This window comes from Pinus tabuliformis, chromosome 2_2 (genome assembly GCF_031772625.1).
Source record: "Pinus tabuliformis cultivar Carrire ecotype Pingquan chromosome 2_2, CPIR1, whole genome shotgun sequence".
NCBI classification, from domain to species: Eukaryota; Viridiplantae; Streptophyta; class Pinopsida; order Pinales; family Pinaceae; genus Pinus; species Pinus tabuliformis.
Genome location: NC_142300.1, coordinates 114,090,657 through 114,113,517, shown reverse-complemented (window position 1 = coordinate 114,113,517; position 22,861 = coordinate 114,090,657). Strand labels below are relative to the sequence as shown.

At 39.2% G+C, this 22,861-nt stretch overlaps 1 protein-coding gene across 1 annotated transcript in view; it reads left to right on the top strand.

The window, feature by feature from the left end:
* LOC149191624 (zinc finger protein-like protein) overlaps positions 1 to 22,861 on the top strand; it is a 343,705-nt gene that overhangs the window by 1,499 nt on the left and 319,345 nt on the right. The window lies entirely within an intron of this gene.

The following is a 22,861-nucleotide window of genomic DNA, read 5'->3' as shown; positions in this document are numbered from 1 at the left end:
CTCTATTCAATTTATGTTGCTTATAAAACATATTATACCCTAGCCTTCTATTATTGTCTTAGTGACGTATATGATGGTACACATTTATATGATATCATGTAAGTTAACGGTGGTACCAAAGGTTGTCCTCTTCAAACATATACCCCTAGCATCTAACTTTTGACTCATACTTTAAAATTTAATAATTACAGTGATCATTGAGAATGCATGAACATGGTGTTTTATCTATAAACTCTCTGTGCCTCTGCTAATTTCTACCTGACTATTTGACTAGAAGTTTTTTTCAGAGGAAAAATCAATATATGGCCTAGGCCAGCAGATATTTACAACATATGACCGAAGCCAGCAGAATTCAGAATATTACGGCATAGCCGTTACAAATCATAGGCCGAAGCCAGCAGATAACCAATGCACAAATCATAGGCCGAAGCCAGCAGATAACCAACGCAGAATATATTTACGGCATAGCCGTCGAAGGTCGAAGCCAGCAGATACCAAATCGCGGGGTCCACCACCAACCGCCGCAGGATTCGATCGCGGCTGGGGGGAGCATATGGTGCATCTAAAGAGCAATAAATTCACTCTCTAACATTGTTCACATTTTTGCATTGCCATATGCGAAAACCACTGTTCTATTTTTGGGAAAGTTGCAGGATGTTCTATGGAGTCAAAGCCACCCGATACCTTGTGAAGTAGTCAACCTTATCCAAAGTGGCTTGACCTTATTTAAATTGGTTACAGTGGTGTGTAGAGAAAAGTTACATATCGTGATGCTTGTTTAATTTCAACCGTCCTGGCCTTGAGATTGCCCTACAGAAAAACAAGTTGACCTACAGGGTATTTGTCAGCTGGGGATAAGTTTTGCTGAAGCATATATCATATGCAGAAGAGAATGTCGTCGTTAATTGCATTTACATGAATTGTGACAGACTTCTTTTAACCGTACTTGTCATTGGAGGATGACATGTTAAATACAATCTTCTGCTGTTTCTTAGTAAGCTTAGTTTTATAATTAGGGCAGTGAATCACATATGTTTAATACATTTGCAGGGCTCAGGGTTCCAACACAAACATTTAGAATTTGAATGTCATACATATTACTGCCATATTGTCCTAGGTTGGATTTCATTTTAGTCCATTTTTACCTTTCTTATCGTGTTAGAGCATCACTAAAATAAGCTTTTGAGCAAAAATTTATAATTCAATAATTGTACATGACCTTACAATGAATTTTTTTGTCTTTAACATCCAACCAAATGTAATCCACGAGTTGTAAGCTGGTGGTTTGTGTGGGGTTTTGTCTCCATCAGGTCTTAGATTCAAACCTTACAGGGAGGTGTTAAGGGTGGGGGCCAATTGTTGGAGATAAAAATTGTCCTAAGGGTTGTCCAGGCTTGACTGAATCTTGCACAATCCTGGTGACAGCATCTTGCAGTTGGGAAGATTGTTCTTCCATGCAACATGTGGGCTAGCCTTGGCCTAGGCTCAGCCTAGATCCAGAAAAATGGTAAGCAAATGTAATTTTTCTAGCCTAAGTGACTACTGTCCTAATGTTTTCTCGTTAAATAACCCAAAATCACACACTAGCTGGAAAATGAACAGTAGAAGAAATAAAACACACCCACAGGGATTTCTCCTTCAAATTGCATTTTCGTTCCTTTGATCGAAACTTACAAGGTGACCTTTGCAGCCTGTTTTGAACCAGCAGCTGTACAGTCATTAAATCACCTAGATTTGAAGTGTACGGATTGTGTGAGAAAGAAAAAGCTACAACAGTGTAGTAGAGCAGTACACTCTGCTCTCTCTCTTCCTCCTTTGAACAATATATAACCCTTCCCTCCATCTCAACCTATGTTGCAGGAAATGCCCCTCAACCTAGCGTATCTTTAGTGGAAATGCCCTGAAATGTTGAAATGTGGCTAAAACTCCACCAAAATACCGGTATGGCATTTCCTGATTTGGAAACCTTGCTAAAACGTTTTGGTGGTGTTTCAGCCCAAATTTTGCCCGTTTCCATGACTGTTTTTGCTTGTGCAGGTTCACTCAAGCAGCCAAGAATGATGTGGGGCCCTTCTATGGCCAAAAGAAAATTACACCACTAAAACTTATCTTTAATCACTCCGCAAACTAATTTATCTCTAATCAATCCATGTTCTAGTTCTGTTTTAACAAGCACCTTGTTTTATTTTTGTTGATGAGGATGAGGATGAGGATGAGGATGAGGAAGGGGATTATTATGATTTGTAATTGTACTTGTTTTTAACTCATGTTATTCTATTTCCAACACATACAGCCATGTGTAAAGGCTGATTTTGGAATCTTGGATGTATTGCCTCCTTTATAAAGGATAATTTTGGCTTTTGCATCATGCAATCATCTATGAGAATTAATATAGACTTGTTTTTCCTTATAAAATGTCATTTATATGTCTCATTCTTTTTTTACTTGCAAGATCATGTGTTAACTTATTTGTAAAAACTGTGTGTTTCTATTTGTCACGTCTCTAGCTGTACCCATTTCAGAAACTTCAAAATGTTTCCACGTTTCACGCAACTTAGTTTTTGTTGAAAATTGCCAGCTACGGGATGAATTTCCTTGAATAAAATTGATTTCTGACCATTCTACAGTGACTTTCTAAAAATAGAAAGTCATTTCTATCTTTGCAACCATGACTTTCCAAATCTAGAAAATCACCTTCCATCAATTCGTAATCATATATATATATATATATATATATATGTTGGAAAATCACTTAACTTGTCCTTAATCAATCTGAATTGTTTATTTTTTAACTTAATCATCATTATTATTATTATTATTATTACTATTATCCTCTTTATGACAATATTATATTATTATTAAAAAGAAATTCAAGTCTCTCAAGCATGGGACTCAATCATGTCATATGTAACTCCCCTCAATTAATGCATATGTTACTCTCTCTCTCTTTATTGCTCTTACACTCTCTTATACACTTTAATGACTCGTCATAAAAAAAAGAGATTCCTCATACAATTCTTTAATGCATAGGTTACACTTCTATCCTAAATGCATAAGTTATACTTCTCTCCTTTATGGCATAAGTTACACTTCTCTTTTGGCATGTGTAACTCCTCAAGGCATAAGAGTTACTCTCTCATGAATTCGACCTCCTAGCTCTTTCTATATATTTGTGCCTCTCTTCCTCACTTGACACACTTATTTGTGCTTGTAAAAGGAGAATTCGAACTTGAGAGAGAGAGAGTTCGAGAGTCTAGAGGAATATTGAGAGAGAGAGAGAGAGAGTCTTGAAGAGAAAAAACAGATCTTGGAGAGCCAAAGTGATTCCGTGTTTGCATCAACTACTACTATTAAAGATCTTCAGATTTCGGTGAACTTCTTCATTCTCTCATTGTACTTTGTATCTCTGCTGAACAATTGATTTCTAATAGAAGAAGAATTTGGTTGGGTTTTTCCCTTGTGGGTTTTGCCCTGGTCATTGACCTAACTTCTCTGTGTCTCATTGAGTTCTTGATTGTCTTCAATTGTGCATATGGTTTATATGATTTATGTTCTATCTACAATTACTTAACTTATATATATATTTTTAACAAGATCGGATAGTGGATATATTACCAAAAGATGGGGTGGAGCAAGCTCCTATTACATTCGGCTGTAGTGAATATGGAAACCAGGCATTGAGAATGTGCTGGGAACGCAGTCCCTTCTCCTGTGCTTGTATTCAAAATTTCATAGATTTTTGTAGCTATTTTAGAGTACTGCCTAACATATTGACCTGCAAGTAAAGCAAATTTACATAACATTGATTTTCTTGTAGTTTTTCATGGTTTGTACACTGACTGTTCCTGAGAGGGCTGTTTCTTCTTGTCGTAGTGGACAAAGTTCTTGCCTTCTTGGCTCATGGTGGTGGTTTTGAAATATGCCACTGCCTCCTCTAAATGCTCGCATTTGTTTTTAAGAGCCATGATCTCTTCTTTCTGAGCTTCCATGTTCCTCTTTTGATAGCTATACTCCATTCTCATTTCAGACTTGATGTCTTTCAGCGATTCTTGGAGTCTACTGATCATGAATTTGTTCGCTTTGCATGCTGGACATGCATCATTCCTTGCTGCCTTTTCTATGGGGTTGAATTCCATTTGATTCACTTCCTTCTTTGTCTTTTTGAGCTGCTTGTTGTTCCTTTTGTTGTTGATGTTCCTGTGCCTTGTGTTGCCTGAGATGATCCTTTTGCAATGAAAGTCTATGCTGCCTGCTGGAGAGATTATATTTTGATGTTCCTGGGGAGATGTAGAAAAGATAGAGAGGAATATAACTGAGTGAGTGAAAATGAGCAGAGGGCGCAGGTGCGTTCTAGTGGAGGAGCGAGAGGGATTGAGGAGCCTGTGTTTTGGCAAGCCTGCGACAGGCCTAGAACTGATTGTAATTAGAGATGGAGTGAGGATATAGTGGAGTAAAGGAGAGCGGAATTGGAGCAGGAGGGCTGAACTTTTTTGCTGACTTATGATAGCCTTTAAATGGGGTCTATTGTGATTCCAGGTGCGCAGGAAAAGAGTCGAGTGGAAGCTCAGAGAGGGCGGAATTGCATGAAGCAGAGCAAAGGCGGTGTGGAGCAGATGGTGAAAGCGAGTATGCCTGGGATTAGAGCTGCAGGGATTAATGCATTTCGAGTTATGTTTAAAAAGAATGGGAGTTATATAGTACCTGTCCTTGATAAGATGTATTGCTGCGAGATTCATGAGTGCTTGATCACAATCGTCCTTATTGCCAGACTGCTTGATGTTTTTGGATTCCCCCTGTTTTTTCCTTTGAAATCTCATGACCATTTGATTGCTTTTGCAGTGATATCTTCTTGATGGTTTCTTGTTGTCCTTTTGTATATTTTTTTTGGGAATGTTCGCTGTTTCTTTTTTTTGGATAGATTCATGCTTCTTGACATATGGGTGGACTTATGGAACAGAGGTGTAATATATCTCTTTGTTCTCCCGTGTGCTCCCTTCTGCTCTTTTAACTGCTTGGTTTGCATAATGATCTGCCTGTTGATTGTGAGTTCTCAGTATATGTCTAAAAGTCACATCTCCTGAGCCTTCTAAATTCTTCCTGATCCTCTTATAAACTCTGTTAATGAATTCATTGTGGGATTTTTGTCTCTAGCCATTGCCTCTATTATTATGGCTGAATCTCCTATTATGATTGGGTCTTGAATCAATCTTTTTTTAATTATTATTGTTCCCATTAGCAGACTATAAGCTTCAGCCTTATTGTTTGAAGCTTCTCCAAGTCCCCATTCATAAGTAACTATTTCTTTCCCATCAGGATCGAGAATGATTCCTCTTGCCCCTGCTTTCTCGGGATTATGTTTTGATGCCCCATCAAAGTAAAGACAATGTCTTTTTTGATTTTTTTTCCATGTTGTAAATTCTTCTTCACTCAGTCTAATTTTCCAGCTCTGTGCTGAAGGTTTTTTCTTTTGTCCTGTTTGTCCATTGTTATTTATTATGGCTTTATTGAACCAATCTTTCTCTTCTTGTTGAAGGATGTTGTAGTCTGTTGTTGCTGTTCCTTTTACATTTAGGATTTCAGAAGTTAAGCCCCAAGTTTTGGAGAGAATTTTCCCTATTCTTGGGGTCTGGCTTTTGAAAATACTTTTGTTTCTTGTCAACCATATTTGCCAACACAGCACTACTGGGATGCATTTCTAGATCCTCTGTATTGTCACTTTCTTCTTTGTTGTATATGGGTAAGCCTTCTCCTAGGCTTGGAAAAATTCCGGCAAAGGCTTTGCGAAATTTAAGTTGATTTCAAGGGGACTTGTGAGCTGTTGCCAACACTCTTTGGCTAGAATGCAATCTTGGAATAAATGCTGTATGGTCTCTTCTGCCTGCAAGCACATTGGACATCTAGAAGGGCCTTGGAAGCCTTTTTTTTAAGTTTTCACTAGTTAAGATCTTTCCTTTTAAGAGTGTCCAGGTGAAAATTTTAATCTTAGGTAAACTTTCAGACTTCCAAATTGTCTTCTAGAGGCCCCAATCATGTTGATTTGGGTGATCTTGTAAAATTTTGTATCCAGTCTTGATTGTGTATCTTCCTCCACTTGGGTCCCAAAGGAAGTCATCTTCTTCATCATAGCTTATGGGCGCTGCTCCTTTAAGGTATTGCCTTAATTTGACCCATTGCACTTTCAGATTTGCAGGGGTTGTTATATTTTGCCATTCTTGCCATTCTCTCTGATTCCAAACAAATATTGAGTGTAGAGTGTTAAGGCCTCTTTCTCTCATCCATTTTTGAATGCCCTCAAGTTCTATGTGAGTTTTTAAAGGCTCTTCCCCCATAATTCTATCATCCCAAATCGAAATTGTTTTCCTGTTGCCTAGAATTTTAGAAATATGATTGCTAATTAGAGGGATTGTCTTTTTCACGAGTTTCCAGACTTGAGTGCACGGTCTTGTTGGGATATTTTCATTCAACAAACTTCTTCTAGATTTGTCCATGTATTTTGAGGTGAGAGTTTTTTTCCACCAGCTCTCTTTTCCTGTGATCAGTCTCCATATTATTTTCATTCCCAAGGCAACATTCATGAGGCCAGGTAGCCTTATTGATAAGCCTCCTTGTTCATATGGTAATATTACTTGTTCCCACCTGACCAAACTAAATTTTTTGTTTTCTTGTTTCCCTCCCTGCCATAGAAAGCTTCTTAGAATTAACTCCATTTGTTTGTGAGCACTTGCTGGAGCCAAAATTATTGCATACTGATAGATTGGGAGCGCTGCAAGAAGTGCTTTTATTAATATCACCCTTCCTGCCATATTTAACCACATCATCCCCCAACTCTGGATTTTGTTTTTCATTTTTTCAATCTGCTTGGTCCATATTTCTGCCTTCATGTTTTCTTTAGAGATGGGGAGTCCCAAATAGAAGAAATGAGTCCATTTTTCCTATATGGGGATGTCTAGGATTTGTGAAATCCTTTGCATGATTCTGGGAGGAGTGTTCCAGCCATATATTTTGCATTTTGTGTTGTTTAAGAGCCCACTTGAAACCTGTAGAAAATCATCAAGTATTCTTTTGAATCTTCTTGCAATTATTGTAGAGGCCCCTCCCAATAATAGGGTGTCATCCGCAAACAAGGAGTGGTTTATGGTCTTTACTCCTCTTGCTATTCGAAGCCCAATAATATTTCTTTCTTTTCTTTGTTTTTCCAATGTTCTGCTATTATAATATATATAAAAGAGGAGAGCGAACATCCTTGTTTGAGACCTCTGGTGCTTTGAAAAAATTCGCTAGGCCTTCCATTTATGAGAGGTGCAATCCATGGAGTTTAGATACAAGCTTGAATGACCTCTATTATTTCTTTAGAGAATCCCAATTTTTTGAGCACTGCCATTAGATATGGGAAGCTGACCCTGTTAAATGTGTTTGCCATATCGAGTTTGATAATGATTCCTTTCTTTTTTCTTTGCATGCTAGAGTGTACGACTTCCTGTACAATAATTACATTATCAATGATTTTCCTGCTAGGCACAAAACCTCCTTGGTTTTATGATATTATTGTCGGTAGAACTTCTTTGATTCTATTTGCAATTATTTTGGTAATGATCTTGTAGGAGGAATTGCAAAGGGAAATGGGGCGAAATCTATTGAAAGTGGAGGGGTTGGATTCTTTTGGGACTAGAGCAAGATATGAGGATTTTTTTTTTTGAAAACGTTTTTCACCATTCTTAAGAAACCCTTTCTTATTATATTCCAATGAAGTCTGTAGAAAGCTATAGTGAAACCATCTAGCCCTGGAGCTTTATCTAGATGTAGGCTCCAAATGGCATCCACTACCTCCTCTTCTGTTATCTCTTTGCATATTTCTGAGTTTTGCTCTTTTTAATTTTTTTTGGTATGTTGAAGGAAGCTTTCATAATCAACTACCTCTTCACTAGCTGAAAGTAGATTTTTGAAATGCTTGTGGGCTGCTTTTTTCAGATCCTCTGCTCCTTTGACCTCTTGTCCGTCAACTTGAATTTTGTCTATCTGATTTCTTGCTCTTCTTATTTTAATGGTGTTGTGAAAGAAGGCTGTATTTTTATCCCTTGCATTGAGCCAAAGGCTTCTGGATTTCAATGTTGCTTCTTCTTCCTCTTTCCTGTTTTCCCTGTATATTTCCCAAAAATCTCCTTCTCTCTTAAATAATCTTGCTTGTCCTCCTCTTTGTTTTCTTTTTTCAGTTTGTACGCCGTCCATTTTATTTTGCAGCTCTGTTTTTTTGTTTGTTTTTTATTTCATTTGCTCTTGCCCATTCCTTAAGCCTAGCTCTTAAATTTTTTAATTTTGTTTCCCAAATATATTGGGGTGATCCAGAGATTCTTGGTGCCCATGTTTCTTTGATTAGATTTCTAAATTCTGCATTATGTCCCAAATTGAGCTGTATCTAAACGGTAGGGGTCCTTGGTTTTCCATTTTGTCCATAATTATTGCCACTGGCTTGTGATCAGATGCTGTGGTGTGAAGAAATTTTGATTTTATTGCGCTGTAAACTATTGCTATGTTTTTTTGAATCAGTATTCTATCCAACCTTTCTTTTATGTTATTTTTGCTCACTCTTTTGTTGCTCCAGGTATATTTATTATTTTCCATTGTTTGGGGGGATATCTAATAAGTTGTGCTGCTCCATTATTGTTTCCAAAGCGTCCTTGGATGGGTCTATATGGTATATCCCTCCAAACTTCTCTTCTATACTTCTAACCAGATTTAAATCCCCTCCAAGGATTATTTTTCCAGTTTGTATTTCATTTAGAGCTTCCTTTATGGTGTTCCAACATTGCTCTTTTTCCCTGTAATGATTGGGAGCATATATATTTATGAAGCTGTACTTCTCTTTTGTGCTTGTTTGCTTTAAATTTGTTTGTATCCAGTGTTGTTCCTTTTTTTGTTGTATCATTTCCCAGTGTCCTTTTTTCCATATCGTGTAGATTCCTCCTGAAGCTCCTGTAGCCTGTATTGCTTCCCCTTCATAATTTTTGAATTTTTTTTATTATTTTTTCAGTTTCTTGACTATTTGTTTTCGTCACCTGAATCATAAAGATGTTTGGATTTTCTTTTGCCAAAATGTCCCTTGCGGCATTTTCTTTGAAGGATGATCCCAATCCTCGGCAATTCCAGGAGACCACAATCATTATTTATTTGTTGGGTGGTGCAAGGGACCTTTCCCTCTCTGCTGGCTTTTGTCATTGTTTCTTGAACTTTTTCCCAAAAAGGAGTCCATTGGTTGTTGCATATGTAGAGCCATTTCCTTTGCTACGACTTCATCCCTCAGCTCTTTGTTGGACTTCCTTCTTGCTTTTTCTTGATGTTTAGTGGTTTGAAGGGATTCCTTTGACTGATTTCTTGTTATAATTCTGTCAACTGAAGGAGGAGGTGGGGAACGAATGTTTGAGAGTGGAGGGGTTGCGGAGGAGTTGTGAGGATGTGGAGGGGATCTGGGGGATGGAGGGGCTGTGAGGTCCAAGGGCCCAAAAGGATTTAGGCTAATGAGAGAAGAGGTGTTGTCTGCTTTTGGAGATGGAGGGAGGGGGTCGAGGGAGACAAGGGGCTGCGATGAAGAGTGAGGGGGTTGTTTATTGGATGTCTTCTTCCGTTTAGCCTGCTCCCATTTGTTTTCTAGGTCTTTTGCATTTTCATTTTCATTTTTTTTTTGAACATCTATTAGCAAAATGACCATATTCGTGACATACCTTGCATTTAAAAGGAATTTGCTCATAATCCAGCTGTTGAATGTGCGTCCATTGGTCCACTTTGATCTTGATCGCCTCCGGAAGCCCTTTCCCTAGATCCACTTCTACGCAGATTCTGGCACATGCATGCATATTCTCCTTTGGTTCGCACCTATCTATGTATTTCCCAACTGCATTTCCGATGGCTTTTACTGAATCATCTCCCCAACAGTGAAGGGGGAGGTGCGGCAGCCTGACCCAGACTGGAACAACGCTGGGCACATCCATTTCTGGATCAAAATCTGGTGTCCATCTGTTTAGATACAATCCTCTTGTATCCATGAAGTATGGGCCATTCCTAAATATTAGATCGCGATCCTCCTTGGTTTCGAAGTGAAAGGTGTAGTATCCTCTTCCACAGAACCTGATTGATATTTTCCCATTTATCGACGCAGTCCAGTTCCTTTCAACCCATTTCTGGATCGTCTTGGGTGAGGGCCATAACCTAGTAAACTGCCCAACTAATCCACGTTCAGCAAGGGATAACGTTGCTCTACGAGGGAGAGAAGGTGGGAGGGAGATTTCGGGAATGTCTTCCAATCTTTTAACAAACTTGGTTATTGACGGTCGATTTTTGGTTGGGCCCATTGCAGAGATGAGGGATGTGAATGCTTTTGCAGATTCTTCCGTTTCCTGTTGACAATCTGGAAGGGGATCTCCATCCTTTGGAGGATCCATTTGGTCCATGGCCTCAACAGCAGAAGGCCGCTGAGGAGCAGCTGCGTTCTGCCGCTGAGGAGCAGCCGCGTTCTGCTGCTGAGGAGCAGCTGCGTTCGTTGCGTTCTTCAGGCTAGGGTTGGCTGCGCAGCTCAGCGCTCAGCAGCGGCAGCGATTCCTAGGGATTCTAAATGTCTTAACAATTACTTAACTTATATTGCAACATAAAGAAGTTCAGGATTTAAGTGATTGTAACAACATAGAGTATTTGATTTTTAACATGATATCGGATCTTTGGTGAAGACAATCTTAGGAAGACTAGTGCTGCTCCAACCCATTTTCTGCTGGAAAATCTCTCACTGTTCCTTCTCTCTGCATCCCTAAGATATCAAGTGTTGTTCACTCTATTTACAACTCTTTTTTTGCTTGTTGTACACTCCATTTACAGCTCATTTTCTGCTTGCTGTCCACTCCATTTACAATGCATTTTCTGCTTGTTGTCCACTCCAGTTACAACTCATTTTCTCTTTACTGTCCAATCTACTTGCAACTCATTTTTCTACTGAAATATCAAGTGCTGTCCACTCTTTTTACAGTCCATTTTTTGCTAAATATATTTCTTGTTGTCCCTCTTTATTTGCTGCTGAATTTTTGAGCAGATCAAGATGCCTTTCTCTTACTTCAAGAATTAAGAGATGCTGATTGATGCTTCAAACTTCTTCCCTTGGAAGGCCAAATTAGATATTACCCTTGAGGAACATGATGTTCTTGAGTATGTTGAGGGAGAGATAGCTGAACCAGCTGAAAACTCCAATGCTGCTATCAAAGCCAGATTCAAGAAAAGAGAAGTCAAGGCTAAAAAGACTCTCCTTAACTCTCTTGGAGACCACCTCATCACTTTTGTTGCCAATTTGAAGAAATCCAAAGAAATGTATGCCAAGCTGATTGGAATGTATCAAGTGAACAACTTGAGTCAAATTCTTGCCTTGAAGAATCGGCTCAAGGATATGAAAATGAACAAAGGAGAGACCATTCAAGCATCTTTCATGAAGATATCAAAATCAAAGATCAACTGTCAACTTCTAGCGAAGTTGTTCCTGACAAAGAACTGACGCTGATTACGCTTGGAGGTCTTCCTTCTTCTTGGGAGACTTTTGTTACTACCATCAACAACGACAAGTTTCTCACATTTGATGAGCTTATGGGAAAGTGTGGTCAAGAAGAAGCCAGAATGATTTCTAGAGGGAGAATAAGAGAGGAAGAAGAGGACTTCACTATTCGAGAAAGCCTGCTCCCAACAACCCCTCTCAATGGACCAGAGACTTATCAAAAGTAAAATGCTACAACTGTCGCACTCATGGCCACTATGCTCGTGACTTTTTAGAAAATAAAAAGAATCATCAAAATCCAACTTCAACAATCATTCCAACAAATCTGATTACATAGGAAGAAGAGAAACTCTTTCTGTTCACAGAGGAAACTACCATTCCTCAAGGAATCAAAGGTACGCTAATAATGCAATTGAGACTCAATCATAGTACTTTCTTGTTTCTGCTCTTTCTAGTTCATCTCCTGTAGATTCTTGTGATAGCTGGTTGGTTGATAGTGGTGTTGCAAGGCACTTTACTGGTTACAAAGAAGTACTCTCTAATCTAGTTGAGAGGGAGATAGATCTGAAGGTCATTCTTTGGACATAACTCTACATATCCCATAAAGGGATTTGGTTTCGTTTCTTTCCATTTAGTTCAAGGTAGAACTTTGACTCTTCATGAAGTTCTATATGTACTTGGTTTAAAGAAGAATCATGTGTCCATTTTAGCTTTAGAAGATAAAGGAATGAAAGTTGCTTTCATAAATGGTAAAGTTTTCACTTGGCCATCAAGATCCAACATGAGAGATGCCCTCACTCTGGGATCTAGATGTCAAGGTCTGTTCAATCAGATCTGATCATGATGGCGTTTGCCAAGGGTGTGCAAGTGGAAAGAAAGTGAAGGAACCATTCCCTTCAAGCAAAAGAAAAACTAGTCAGGTATTGCATCTTGTACATTCTGATTTATATGGACCAGTGCTTATAACTTCTCTTGGTGGTTACTTGTATTATATTATCTTTGTGGATATTTTTTCTTGCAAAACATGGATTTATTTTATGAAAAATAGAAGTCAAGCTTTTAACATGTTTAAAGATTACAAAGCTCTAGTAGAAAAACAAACTGGAAAGCAGATCAAAATCTTCAGGTTTGACAATGGAGCAGAGTTCACTTCCAATGATCTCATTGATTTCTGCAAAGAAGCTAGAATCAGAAAAGAGACCACTGTACCATATAACCCAGAACAAAATGGTGTGGCCGAGAGAAAGAATAGAACTATCATTGAAGCGGTCAAAGCTATGTTGCATGATTAGAAATTGCCAAAGTTTCTATGGGGAGAAGCTGCGAACACAACTGTCTATGTCCAAAATAGATCTCCTCACCATGCCCTAAACAACAAGACTCCTGAAGAAGTCTTCAATGGCGAAAAGTCTGAAATTGGGCACCTGAGGATCTTTGTTTGTTCTGTCTATTTCCATGTCCCAAAAGAGAAAAGGAATAAGTTGGAAGCTTTAGGTAAGAAATGTACATTTGTTGGTTTTTGTGAGATATTTAAAGCTTACAAAATATATGTACTTGGTCAAAGAAATATATAATTTAGCAAGGATGTAACATTTGATGAAGATGTAGCTCTTGGAAAAATAAGAGACACTCCTCTTCCTCCTACTAATGTTGATAGTCAAGATGTATTTGAAATACAAGAAGATCCTGAAGCTGAAACTGATCTTGTTGATGAACCCACGGAGCCCATGGATCCTCCTTCTAAAAGGAGACCTTTATGGTTTCGTGACACTCTTTAAGATGCTGATAAACATGCCGCCCCTAGAGGAACTTTTAGAGAAAGCAAGAAGCCTGGCCAGTTCTATAATGTTCCCAATTTTTGTGCGTGCAAAAATTATTTAGAGTTTTGCCAATTTTTGGGTAATATTAAAAAGGGGAAATATTATTTTGTGAGAAAGGGGAGAAATTATTATTTTAATGGAATGGCGGTAAAAGAATATTTTATTATAGGAGGAAGACAAATTATTATTTTAATAGAAAATGGCGACAAATAATATTTTATTGGAATATGGGGGAAAATTATTATTTTGGATAGGCAGCAAAATAATATTTTATTGATAAAGGAGGGCATTATTATTTTATTCAAAATGGCGGCAAAGGTCTCCTAGTGGAAATTGGGCCCCACCAATAAAATAATAGGAAAAAAGGAGAATCTAGAAGGAGGCTCAAGGGAGAATTATAAATGGAGGATGGACTCAATGGCAAATCATATTCTATTCTTGAATCCTATCATTTCAATATGACATTGAGGAGAAACTCAAGCGAGTTTCAAGAGTTTCAAGCGAAACTCAATAACTAATTTCGGTGGACTTCGAGTGCCACCCTAGTTAGCTTTTGAGGAAGATTATTTCAGATATTCTAATTAGGTTTATTGCAGGAGGTTACCATCACCAAGATGCTAAGTTTGTTTCCATCGTTGGGCCGAATAGCAAGGGTTTATGTGATGAATTTCTGGAGTCTCTTCAAGGACAGATTACATACATTTCATCTCAAGAATCAGAGGGTTGAGTTTGTCTTAAGAAAGGCCCAAGTTCCAAATCTGAAGCAAGGAAGAAGAGTGCATTCATTCATTTCCCATTATATCATTAAACAAGGAGGTCGAACTTCGTCAATTATCTTATTTCCACAGGTCCAAGGAGGTCATTGCCTGTAGCAGAGGTCACTGTTAGCAAATAAGGAGGATGTGCCATTGTTGCTTCATATTAAGGAGGGTTGAGATGAACTCCTGTAGCAGGGGTCGAATAGCTCAATGAGTTGAGGCTGAATTGTCTGAAAGTAATTGTACCCATCAGAGAATCGAGTTGGGGTCTTCCCTTGTGGAAACTCGCCCAACTTATTATTCATAATCAACTCCAGAATTTGGCACAAGAGGCTAGACCTAGTTCTTCAGAAAGTTATTGCACTCGGATGCCTATTCTTTGCTAACTTTGAGAGGACAAATTCTGTGGATATTTAGGACCTTGGCACAGAGATTTCCTCAATCATTCAAGTCATATTTCTGATAAGAAATTATTAATTATATATCTGAAGTGTTGAAGAATCTAGGGCAGTTAGCATTAGTAAGATTCTTCTAGACTTGATAACAATTTGTGAAGTGCTTTTTACAATTTATCTTAGCTTGATCTTCTTCTTATTATTAGTGTATGTGTTTACTTCATCAAACTGCTATAAAAAACAAAGAGACAAGAACTCAAGAAGTTGGCATTCTTCCAGGGCCAAAACCTCTCCCTCTTGGAGAGGAAAACCTACACGTAATTCTTCTTATAGAGATTCCAATTGACAAACATCAAGACCTTGACACTTGACCTTCTATGCCACTCCAAGACCAAGACACCATTCTTCTTTCTTGTTACTGCTGAGATCATCATTATTGCTGAACTATCAAGATCTTCATTGCTGCAACATCATTGCTACACTTTCACCGAGGTCTTCACCATACCACTGAGATCTCCATGAGGTCTGCTCCTAGACTCACTGAGATCATGACTGTCTTACCCCATGTTACTTGGGAGCGGGAGCGGGAGCGGGGAGCAGGAGTAACCATTTTCAGAAGCTCCCAGTTTGGGAGCGAATCCCGGAGCGATTTTTTAAAAATATATCTATCTATATATATATATATATATTTTATATTTTTTAATTTTTGATACATATATGTCAACAAAAACATGTAGAATGATGAATTAGATATAAAAAACATAAAAAAGCATAGATTGAACCATATAACAACAATCATCTAGAAGTTATAATCTTCATCAACCACGTCCGCAAGTTAGTAACATAGTAACATACAACATATTGAGTCTCATGATTCATCAATCTTAAAGTTTCAAGCTTTCAAAATTCAATATATAACATTTATCATCATTGATCACCAAAGTTGTACTTGTAAGCTAAGTGTAACCATTACAACAAATAATATCTAACATGAAATGAAATGTTATAAAATGAAATGAAATGAAACAACTTTCAACTTTCATGAAGCATCATATTCATAATTCATTACTAATGAGTTATAATTGCCAACTTCAAACTTAAATTGTCATATATTGTTTAAAAAAATATCATAATAAATATGAAAGAGTCAATAGTTATAAAAGCTACTAGAAACTAGAAAAGAGAAGTAAATCTATTATCTATTTCTTATGCTTGGGCCTCTTGCCACCACAAGAAATGTCTAATTTTTTAGTCTTGTTGCAAAATCAGGGTCTTTGTCATTAATATCACCCTCCAAGCATTAATATCCAGAGGTATCTTTGTCATTACCTTTGTATCTGTATGGGGATATTTGTCATTAATATCACCCTCTAAGCATTAACATAAGATAGAAAAAGCATAGCATGTCAAGTCAAGATTTTGTTTGAGTGATGCGTACATTTTTAGAAGGGTCATGATAGAGGAGTTCGACAACCAATGTCACTAACATCAAGGTACATAGAGGGATTGGTACTCTTGATTAAATATGAGTTCCATACCCTAATACATGACAAAATTCAATGGAAACATTGCAATCCCCCAATCCTGAAATCCTGAAAAACAGATAAGTCTGCTGGATTTTGAATGAAATCTAAAATTCTACTTTCTCCATATGAAATCCAATGAGGACGAAACCACTCTCAAACATCCTGAGTCATTTCATGGTAATGTTAAAAATTTAAGTAAAAGGATGAAAATGAAAATTAAAGAAAATGTCACTTTTACTTTAAGAATTTAACATTACCATGAATAGCATATCAATACTAGGGCCTAGACTTGATCATTAAGCTGCCCCACTCAAAAACTATTTGTTTCTTTCAAAAAAAAAATTGCATTTCAAACATTAGTACAAAAAAAAAAAATGCAAAAAAGGCAAAACGCTCCCGAAAAGGCAGGGAGCGAAATTTTTTTTAGGGAGCGCGCTCCCGACCCGCTCCCGCCCGGAGCGCGGATTGGGAGCGGGTGCGAGGGGGGGGGGGGGGCGCTCCCCCGCAACTATGGTCTTACCATAGCTCTGCCTTCACCGAAATCATATCTGCACTCTTATTGAGGTTATCATCATGTCAACGAGATCTCTACCTTGTGTTCGTCATGACTTTGATAACATGTCTTCACCAATGCACCGAAATCTGCATCATGACCTTATCTTCACTAGGATTATAACCGAGATCTTCATCTTCATTAGGATCATGATTGATATCATGATTATAGTGATGACTGTGTCTATGATATATATACTTCACCAAGATCCTTATGAATGTCGAAACTATTACTGTGACCCTGTGACTAGGCCGAGACAGTAGAGAAATATGCGAGGACTTCACTGTGACTATCACCAAGACTGCACCTTATTGTCTTGCACTCATCTAAGATTCTGTCCTGTACCCATCCGAGATTCTTTCCTGCACCCATCTGAGATTTCAAAGCCTTATCCAAGATTTTTTTCTTTCCCTTTTGCGCAGACCCTAATGGGTTATATATAGTGGTTATGCTTCCATAAATAAGCTAACACAAGTGTGAACCATTGTGTCTTTAATTGAGCCGACTTGACTGAGATTTACATCGTCTTGTTGGCAGTCTTCTTCTTTGAAGGACGGTGCTTGTCTTGGAGGGCTACTTGACACTAGGTTGACCCATGTACATTACATAAATGATTAAGAGGAGCTCTTTAACATAATTTTGACTCTTTGACTTTCCTAGACCTATAGAATGAGCAAGAAACCCATTGATATAATTTATAAAAATAATAATTTTTTTCTTGACAAGTACAAAGATCAAAATTATATTGACAAATACCGAACCTAGTTACACCTTTCTTTAACACTCCCTCTTAATTTGGGAGGTATTTACAATGGTACTTGGTTATTCTCAATCTGAAGAATTTCTCATAAGAAGAATCGGATTGGTAATCCCATCTATATAGCATCATATCGGCCAGCGTTGTCAAAGTGAAATACCTTGACTAACGACTCCATCTCTCTACGAGACCATGAGCTACAATGTTGATGATACCAATTATTTATAGACACCTTCGTCATTGTCTCTCAAGGTACATACCCACCCGGGTGTTCACTGAGTATGACTTTCTAGGACTATTCTTATCTTGGGTTCCCAACCCTCAAAGAATATCGGTCCTCTTGCCTACTCTTATCTTGGATGCCCTACACATCCTCAAAGAGTATCAGATGCTAGATGATTACCCAACCCTCCATTCTTTCTTCCCAGGTGAAGACAAGAATGTTGTGTCTATCATGTGTCTACATTTCCATTCATGGCCTTCACCTAGACTTACAGCTGTTAGTCCTGGTCTAGTGCATGACACATGAAATAGAAAAACACAATTGTCACTCCTTTGTAATCAGGGGTGATCTAATTCAAGCTCCCTCTTGATCAGGGACCTGTCAGAGCTCCTTCTTAACAAGGGACTCTTCTTTTCATCAGCAACTTCTTCTTCGTGGGTCCTTCAGCTGCTTGACCAACTTCTTTCCTTGATGTCATAGAGTTCAGTTGAGCTTCTTCCTTGTAGGGCATCAACCATCGATCACTTTCCTTCTCGGTTCGTCATGTCATTCCTTTCTTCATGGAAAGTGGCCTTTTTGATACATATCTGGAACCTTCGGTATATCGCTACTTCTTTCCCATCATGCTTCTTTCAGGAATTTCCATCCAACACATGAATGCCAGCTGTACTTGTACTTACAACTCTTGTTCAAGTAACCCTGCATGTACTCATCCAGATATTATTCAAGAAATCAAAACATAACATTAAATCAAATCGTACCTTACTAGATGGCTTTTCATAATGACATCTTCCTGTAGGTATTAGCATCTTGTGAAAATTCTAGCACTGTAGCAACTGATTTACTTTTCCTACTTATTTCATCATAAGTTATTCATGAAATTACTTCAACAAGCATTAAAATAAATATTGCTGCAGATATCAAATCGTAATACAAAAATAAAAATATGCACACATTGACACAATTTATTTTGGACTAATGTCTCCAGAAAAACCCAATGTGGGAAAACCGGTGTAGCAAGGGAGGATTTTATTATACAAATTTCTTGTACAATAGGGTGCCAAACTGGCTTACCCATAGATAGACAAACTTCCAGCACTTTCCTAAACCTAGGGTAGGCCCTACTGACCTCTGCTACAACCTGAAACCCTCTGCGTCAGCCTACTGAGGCTTTGTGCAGCCTCTCTGGGCTTCTGCGTCACTCCTGCAGCCTCTGCGTGAATGACGCAGGCCCTTCTGGCTTTGCGCAGTCTCTGCTGCCTCTGCGTGGCTTCCTTTGACTCTGTGTTTGCCTCTTTTGCGCTGATCTCCCATCTCTCTGTTCTGTACTTGCTGCCTCCTGACTGCTCTCCAGACCACTGGTTCAATTTCTTAGCAAACCCCGCTCCAGAAATTGAACTCACTGGGTTCCCTCAATATGTTCTCCAAGTGCCCCTCAAGCATCCTCTTATACTTTTTCTGTTGACATCTCAACAGTCTAGATTAAGTCCCTAATCAACGGCTAAGATTAGATCTAGCTTGATCCATGTCTTTTTGGAACATTCTAACACAGATTCATATTAATACACATTAATATTTTATTTTCCCTAAGTTTAGACTTAGGGACTCCATTAAAAATATTAATTATTTTAATATTTCTTGATTTGTTTAGAATCTGCCCAAACCCTTCTTAGGTATTGGAGATCTCATGTGCCCCAACCTCTCCACCAAATTTCGTGGCTAGAGCACATCCGATGCTACCCCAAATCAACACTCCCTCTTAGCGAGGACTGTGCTCTAGCAATACTACTCACTGAGTATTACTCTGATCACCTGACATCGGTACTTGTGCTGATGCTAGGCCTCTCTGCCCAACATCCTCTGCACTGCTGCATCTGTACGACAACTCCCTCTGCATCTGTGCTGCTGCTGGTCCTTTCTCCCAGTACTGCATCGACGTTGCACCTTCCTCTGCATCTATGCTGCTGTTGGTCCTTTCTCCCAACATTGCATTTGCACTGCAACTCCCTCTGCATCTGTGCTGCTGTTGGTCCTTTCTCCCAACACTGCGTCTGCACTGCAACTCCCTCTTCATTCGTGCTGCTAACACACTACTTTTGAAAGGGGTTCTTTACCATCCCTATCTTTTCCCTGAAGTAGTCAAATTTTGACTTTCCAAGGGCCTTGGTGAGGATATCTACCGCTTGTTCCCCTGTAGGAGTGTAGCTCAACTGTACAGTTCCACGTTGGACATAATCTCTCACAAAGTGACACTGGATATCAATATGCTTTGACCTATCATGAAATATTGGATTCTCAGAGAGTTTGATGCAACTCTGATTATCACACATGATCCTGGTCGCCTCCATATTTCTTCTGAATAGGTTTACGAACAGTTTTCTAAGCCATATGGCCTCACACGAAGCTGTGCTTGCTGCTATATATTCTGCCTTAGACAAGCTTAGAGCCACGGACTTTTGTTTCCTACTGCACTAGGAGGTTATTTCTGATCCAATGTTGAAATAGCAACCAAAGGTACTTTTCCGATCCACTGAACTTCCTGCCCAATCTGCATCAGTAAATCCACTCAACCTGATATCCTTCCCCTTGTTGTACAAGAGCCCATAATCAATTGTTCCTTGTAAATACCTGAGAACATGCTTGGCTACTACCCAGTGAGCCCTCCTTGGTTCCACCATGAACTGACTGAGGGTGTTGACAACGTAGCAAATATTTGGCCTGGTATTGAATAGATACATCAGGGACCCTATGAGTTGTCGGTATTGGGTGGGATTGACATCCTTGTCTTCTGATGCATCAATCGTCTTCCAGTTGGTGATCATTGGTGTAGCCATAGGTCTACAGTCTCCCATCCTGAACCTTTTCAGAATTTCTGTAGCATACCTTCCTTGCCCAAGGAAGATTTCTCCTTTATGCTGCCAAACTTCCAACCCTAGAAAATAGTGCATTCGTCTCAGATCCTTCATATCGAACTCTGTGGCTAGATTCTTCTTGCAGTCTTCAATGAGTCTAGATGATCTTGTCAGGAAGAGATCATCCACATATAATACTAAGATAAGTGGCTTTCTCTCTATGACCAGATAGTAGAGATTCGGATCTGCGTCACTCTTGAAAAACCCCATCTTCTGCAAGTAGCCATCTATTTGACCATACCACGCTCTTGGTGCCTACTTCAGCCCATACAAGGCTTTCTTCAGTCTACATACATGAGACTTCTTCTCATGAGTTTCAAAGCCCTCTGGTTGTTCAATGTATACTTCTTCTTCTATTACCCCATTCAAAAATCCCGTCTTGACATCCATCTGATGGATCTCCCATCCCATCTGGGCTGCAAGAGATATCACGGTCCTAATAGATGTATACCTGGCTACTAGGGCGAAGGTTTCCTCACAGTCAACCTCTTCCTTTTGAGCATACCCCTTAGCCACAAACCTGGCCTTGTATTTTTCAATACTGCCGTCCGCAACATATTTGATCTTGTAGATCCATCTTGAACCTACGACATATCTGACTTGAGGCCTTGACACCACCTCCCAGACATTGTTTACCATTATGGAGTTATACTCCTCCACCATCACATCTAGCCAGACCTGATGCTGAGCTGCCTCCTTGAAGCTGGCAGGCTCTCCATCTTGAGCTGCTAACACCTTGATACCTGTCTGATTGTTTTCGCTCCCTTTTACTGTTCCTTGGCTCTTCGATGAAGTTCTCTACATCACGCAGAATCTGACGAAGTTCCCTGCTGGTTCTTCCTCTGCCAACAGGAGCTTTTGTTTGCTCCTCTTCCTCATCCTGAGAATCTTCCTGATCTGAGGAAGGATTCTTCAGTTCCGTTGGTTGAAGAGGCATGACCAACGGATCCTCTTTCGACTGCTCCTTGGAAGGCATTTCGCGAGACCTTCTGAAAGCTCTATCCTCCATGAACTTTACATCTCGTCGTACTACTACCTTCTTGCTCCCTGGAAGATAGATCCTATATACCTTAGCATTCTCGCTATATCCTGTCAGATACCCCTTTTCTGCAGTCTGATCCAAATTCTTCCTCTTTTCTTCGGGTATGCGACAATATGCCAAACTCCTAAATATCCTGAAATCACTGACTTCAGGTGTCTTCCTAGTGAAGAATTTCTCTGTAGTAATCTTGCTTAATGCCCGATGAGGAGTCCTGTTTTGAACGTAGATAGCAGTGTTGCATGCTTCTGCCCACAGGAATTTTGGCATATCTTGATCATATAGCATGGCCCTAGTTGCTTCTACAATAGTCCTGTTTTTCCTTTCTACCACCCCATTCTGCGCCAGATTGTAGGGAGCTGTCCACTCTCTTCTGATGCCCTCTTTAGCGCAAAAATCAGTGAAGTACTTATCGACATATTCTCCACCATTATTTGAGCGCAAGACTTTTATTTTCTTACCTGTCAGATTCTCCACTAGAGCCTTGAATTCTTTGAATCGACTGAAAACCTCATCCTTGGTTTTCAAAAAATAGATCCAAGTTTTCCTCGAGTGGTCATCAATGAAAGTAAGGAAATACTCGGCATCGCTGAGAGCTTTGACGAACATAGGTCCGCTGATATCTAAGTGTATCAATCCTAGTACACTCTTGGCCCTGTGGTTGCTCCTAGGAAATGCTGCCTTGGCATACTTTCCTAGAACGCATCCCTTGCATACATCATCTCGTTTCGTACTCAGATCCGGAACTCTTGTTACAATGCTCCTGAGAATTCTTAGAGCTTCATGGTGCAATTGATCCATCCTTCTATGCCATAGTTCGTTCAAGTCTTTGTCCCCATGACTGCCTATTAGTGCCATTGGAGATTCTAGTTGTAATCTGTACAACCGATTACTTTTGATCCCGATTTGCACTTTCTTTTTCTAGCTCGAGTGTTTGACGTATACCTTTTCCTTGATGAAGTAGACGTCATAGCCCTTGCCTTGTAGTTGTGACACAGAAAGTAAGTTCATCCCCAATCCTGGCACATGCAGCACATTTGTGGCACGAAACCGCTCTCTCAATTCTGTCTGAAAAACTATGGTACCCTTTCCTACTGGAGTACACTTTGCCTTATTCCCCATGGTGATCTGAAAGTTCATCTTCTCTTCTTGATATTCTGAGAAACACTCCTTGATTCTCGTCATATGCCATGAGGCTCCACTGTTTATATACCATACTTCTGATGATGCGGCACTAGTCATGCATGCCACTTCTTCTTCCAACCAGGAAGCCAACATAGAGAAATCAAAATCTCTCTCGTGCAATCTTCTGAAAATCTCCGTGAGTCCCCTGAGGTGGATGCCTTTGCATTGTGGT